Source organism: Calidris pugnax, unplaced genomic scaffold (genome assembly GCF_001431845.1).
Source record: "Calidris pugnax isolate Ruff unplaced genomic scaffold, ASM143184v1 scaffold50, whole genome shotgun sequence".
Lineage (NCBI taxonomy): Eukaryota > Metazoa > Chordata > Aves > Charadriiformes > Scolopacidae > Calidris > Calidris pugnax.
In genome coordinates, this window is record NW_015090780.1 from 1,082,527 (window position 1) to 1,088,215 (window position 5,689).

Genomic DNA, 5,689 nt, shown 5'->3' on the forward strand with positions numbered 1-5,689 from the left:
AAAAAAAAAAAAAAAAGAAAAACCCACCTGTTGTGGTTTATTCACGATAATTGTCTAAACTATATATATATATATATACACACCTGATATACCCAATGACCCTTCCCCACCCGCAAAGGGGAATTGGGGAACACAAAGAAACACAAGGGTTGAAACGTAAATAGATTTAATAGACTAAATAATTAACAACAATACTAAAGAACCAGTATTAATCCCGATACTGCTATAAGATACACAAGAATTGCACTCAGCCAGTTCCATCAGTAGAAGCCCTGCGCTCCCCACAGGGACAGCAAATGGCGGACACTGCCAGCAATGGCTTCAGGAGGAAGGGAAGGCCTCAGGCTCCGGCACCGGGCAAGGAGTTGTCTGGACTCGTCGCCGTCAAGGGAAAGAGAGCTACGCAGCAAACTTTCCTAATTTATATTGAATGTGACGTTCATGGTATGAAATAATCCTGTTGGCAGCCTGGGTCAAATGCCCAGGCCTCACTCCTCCTTGTCCTGCACCTGGCAAGGCTCGAAAACACCAAAACCTTGAATCCCGCCTGGCTGGCTATAAAGTAAATATTTTCACCAATTCAGACGCTAGAGTCTTCTAAAAGTGCAATTTTTCCCAGCATTAGAAGAAAAGTTAGTCCTGTGTCTCTCAACCCAGGACACCAGGGTTGAAATATGAACAGTTTTAATAGAGTAAGACTAGATAATTAGCATTAATGGCACTAAAGAACCAATATTGGTCCCAATATAAAGTACGCCGAGCACTTTATCAATATAATATCATTCCATATCATGGAATATCATTCCATCACAGGGAGCTGTGCACTCCCAGCAGGGACGGCCGGTGTGGGACACTGCGAGTGCCGTGGCTCCAGAAGGAAGGGAAGGGCTTAGGGGTCTGACAAGAAGTTCTCAGGATCACAGCCATCACGGGAGAGAGACAACTCTTCAGCAAACTCCGTAATTTATATTGAATATGACATTCATGGTATGAAATAATCCTGTTGGCAGCCTGGGCCAAGTGCCTGGGTCTCGCTCCTCCTCATCCTCAGAGCTGGGGAGCTCGAAAACACCAAGACTTTGCAACCTGCACCCCAGAGCTGGCTCTAAAGTAAATATTTTCACAGATTCAGACACTAGGGTCTTCAAAAAATTTTTCCCTAGCTTTCAACAAGGTTAGTTCAACAAGGGCAAATGTAGGGTCCTGCAGCTGGGGAGGAAGAACCCCAGGCACCAGTAGAGGTTAGGGGTGGATCTTCTGGAAAGCACTTCTGAGGAGAAGGATCTGGGAGTCCTGGTGGATGGCAGGATCTCCATGGGCCAGCAACGTGCCCTTGTGGCCAAGAGGGCCAGTGGGATCCTGGGCTGCATAGGGCAGAGTGTGGCCAGGAGGTGGAGGGAGGTCATTCTCCCCCTCTGCTCTGCACTGGGGAGGCCACAACTGGAATCATGTCCAGTTCTGGGCTCCCCAGTTCAAGAGACAGGGAACTGCTGGAGAGAGTCCAGCGTAGGGTAACCAAGATGATGGAGGGCTTGGAGCATCTCCCTTACGAGGAAAGGCTGAGAGAGCTGGGACTCTTTAGCCTGGAGAAGAGAAGGCTGAGGGGAGACCTTATTAATGCTTATAAGTATCTAAAGGGTGGGTTGAGGGAGGATGGAGTCGGACTCTTCAGTGGTTCCCAGTGACAGGACGAGGGGTAACGGGCACAAGCTGGAACATGGGAAGTTCCACTCAAATATGAGGAAGAACTTGTTTGGGGTGAGGGTGAGATCTTCAAGACCCACCTGGATGCTCCTGAGTGATGTGCTCTGGGCAACCCTGCTTTGGCAGGGAGTTGGACTGGATGATCTCTAGAGGTCCCTTCCAACTCTGACAATTCCATGATTCCATGAATTATAAAAAGGGAGATAGAAGGATGTGTTTTGCACCTGGAGGAGAAAGTAGCCGTGTCTGTTTCGAAGCAGTGGGGGTTTTTCATGCAGCTCAAGGATGGTTGCTCCGTCACCTCCCTCCTACCCGAGGTGTCTGCCAGCTGTCCCCGAGCTTTGCAGACCCTTGGGTGGGTGTCCTGTACAAACTGTCCCCCAGAAGGAGGGGGACACCATGCAGTGCCGGGGGGTGAGATGTGTTCAGGCTGCCCTGCTGCTGTTTGATCCAGGAACAGGGATTTTCTGCCCAGGAGCCGTCCCCAAACTGCTGCGCCCAAGGCTGTTGTGTATCAGCACTAAATACCGTGCTGCAATTCTGCTCAGGGGGGTTTTCCCCCAGCCACCTCGAGCTCTCAGAGGTTTTGGTGTCATTTTTGCCATTTCTGGGCTTTCCTGCCAGCTGTGTCCCTGAGGTCTGGGGTTTGAGTGACGCACAGTGATTTTTCAGGGAGGGCTTTTCGCACGATCTGACCACATGGCACTTTTTCTGCCGGTGGGTGGTTAACACGTTCTGAAAAAGGAAGAGCCGGACCAGAGGCCCGAAAAGTCCCTTTTTGGAAACGCTCTCGATGTGTTTCTCTGTTGGCTTTTCACAGCTACTGGGCGAGTGGCTTTTCCTGCCTTGCGTTCGGGTGGCGTGGCTGGCCCATCGCACGCGCCTTCGCTCTGGTCAGCAGCAATTTTTACATGAATTTCTGTCTGATAGATTTGTAGTGGTTTATTTAGTGCTTGTTCTTCCCAAGCCTCTTCCTTTTCTTTTCCATCCTCCCCATCCAAACCCACCCCGCCCGATACGCTGCTCCTTTTCACTTTCCAGTTTACCAAGCTAATACTCATGAAAGTGAGATGTTTTGCAAGGAATTGTGTTTCTTTTCCTTCTCTGAGATAACCAGCAATGCTAATTCACCTGCTAGAAGATAATTAGCATTAATGGCACTAAAGAACCAATATTGGTCCCAATATAAAGTACGCCGAGCACTTTATCAATATAATATCATTCCATATCATGGAATATCATTCCATCACAGGGAGTTGTGCACTCCCAGCAGGGACGGCTGGTGTGGGGCACTGCAAGTGCCATCGCTCTAGAAGGAAGGGCTTAGGGGTCCCACAAGAAGTTCTCAGGATCACAGCCATCATGTAAAGAACCAATATTGGTCCCAATATAAAGTACGCCGAGCACTTTATCAATATAATATCATTCCATATCATGGAATATCATTCCATCACAGGGAGCTGTGCACTCCCAGCAGGGACGGCCGGTGTGGGACACTGCGAGTGCCGTGGCTCCAGAAGGAAGGGAAGGGCTTAGGGGTCTGACAAGAAGTTCTCAGGATCACAGCCATCACGGGAGAGAGACAACTCTTCAGCAAACTCCGTAATTTATATTGAATATGACATTCATGGTATGAAATAATCCTGTTGGCAGCCTGGGCCAAGTGCCTGGGTCTCGCTCCTCCTCATCCTCAGAGCTGGGGAGCTCGAAAACACCAAGACTTTGCAACCTGCACCCCAGAGCTGGCTCTAAAGTAAATATTTTCACAGATTCAGACACTAGGGTCTTCAAAAAATTTTTCCCTAGCTTTCAACAAGGTTGGTTCAACAAGGGCAAATGTAGGGTCCTGCAGCTGGGGAGGAAGAACCCCAGGCACCAGTAGAGGTTAGGGGTGGATCTTCTGGAAAGCACTTCTGAGGAGAAGGATCTGGGAGTCCTGGTGGATGGCAGGATCTCCATGGGCCAGCAACGTGTCCTTGTGGCCAAGAGGGCCAGTGGGATCCTGGGCTGCATAGGGCAGAGTGTGGCCTGTAGGTGGAGGGAGGTCATTCTCCCCCTCTGCTCTGCACTGGACAGGCTGCCCAGGGAGGGTGTGGAGTCCCCTTCTCTGGAGATCTTCAAGACCCACCTGGATGCTCCTGAGTGATGTGCTCTGGGCAACCCTGCTTTGGCAGGGAGTTGGACTGGATGATCTCTAGAGGTCCCTTCCAACTCTGACAATTCCATGATTCCATGAATTATAAAAAGGGAGATAGAAGGATGTGTTTTGCACCTGGAGGAGAAAGTAGCCGTGTCTGTTTCGAAGCAGTGGGGGTTTTTCATGCAGCTCAAGGATGGTTGCTCCGTCACCTCCCTCCTACCCGAGGTGTCTGCCAGCTGTCCCCGAGCTTTGCAGACCCTTGGGTGGGTGTCCTGTACAAACTGTCCCCCAGAAGGAAGGGGACACCATGCAGTGCCGGGGGGTGAGATGTGTTCAGGCTGCCCTGCTGCTGTTTGATCCAGGAACAGGGATTTTCTGCCCAGGAGCCGTCCCCAAACTGCTGCGCCCAAGGCTGTTGTGTATCAGCACTAAATACCGTGCTGCAATTCTGCTCAGGGGGGTTTTCCCCCAGCCACCTCGAGCTCTCAGAGGTTTTGGTGTCATTTTTGCCATTTCTGGGCTTTCCTGCCAGCTGTGTCCCTGAGGTCTGGGGTTTGAGTGACGCACAGTGATTTTTCAGGGAGGGCTTTTCGCACGATCTGACCACATGGCACTTTTTCTGCCGGTGGGTGGTTAACACGTTCTGAAAAAGGAAGAGCCGGACCAGAGGCCCGAAAAGTCCCTTTTTGGAAACGCTCTCGATGTGTTTCTCTGTTGGCTTTTCACAGCTACTGGGCGAGTGGCTTTTCCTGCCTTGCGTTCGGGTGGCGTGGCTGGCCCATCGCACGCGCCTTCGCTCTGGTCAGCAGCAATTTTTACATGAATTTCTGTCTGATAGATTTGTAGTGGTTTATTTAGTGCTTGTTCTTCCCAAGCCTCTTCCTTTTCTTTTCCATCCTCCCCATCCAAACCCACCCCGCCCGATACGCTGCTCCTTTTCACTTTCCAGTTTACCAAGCTAATACTCATGAAAGTGAGATGTTTTGCAAGGAATTGTGTTTCTTTTCCTTCTCTGAGATAACCAGCAATGCTAATTCACCTGCTAGAAGGGGTGACACCCTTTTCTGTGGAAGCCTGTCTGTATTTCTACCAACGTCCCAGCCAGCAGCTCCCTGGGGCAGCTGTTTCCTCGGGACCTGAGTGGGGCTGGACGGGGCAGATAAAAGGTCCCTCTGCCACCGTAACCGGCTCCCAACGGTGCCCAGTGGCAGAGCTGTTCTAAAGGTGGTAAGAAGGTGGCAAACCCACAGCAATGCTGCCCTGCTCCAGTTTTCCCAGCAGCTAGTGGCCTCTTGGAAAGCAAAACCTTTTGCTGTCAGATGCTGGGCAATGGGAACCTCCCCGGGCTCCTCCCCAGCAGCCAGAGCCGGGAGGAATTCACCTCCTGGCACCTTATCTGCCCGCTGCTCCCGGTCTCCCCCCTTATCAGCAGGCAGGCTCCTCGCAGCCTTAGTGGCCGGGAGGTTGCTGAGAAAGGGCAGCTTGTTATTTTTCAAACTTTTAGCAAATACTCTGCAAATATATATAATTTTTTTGCCGGCCCAGGTGTGCTTTTGCATTTAAGTTGCCGAAGTCACCATTCTCTTCCCTTCCCCGCGCTCAGACGCAGCTCGAGCACTTTGCAGGGGTCCTTCCAAGAGCAAGTTACGATATTTTGCTTTGTCGGACAGGTTTTGGTCTCAGAAGAGGCGTTTTGGTGGGTGATACAATCTGATCCAAGACTTTCTCATGCCCCGCAGGGCTGCACGCCTGGGCAGATGCTCCAGGGCGGTGGGAGGCTCTGCAGAACCTGTCTGCTCCTCCTGCCCTCCCACTCCCCAAAACATCCCATTCCTCTGAAAGGGG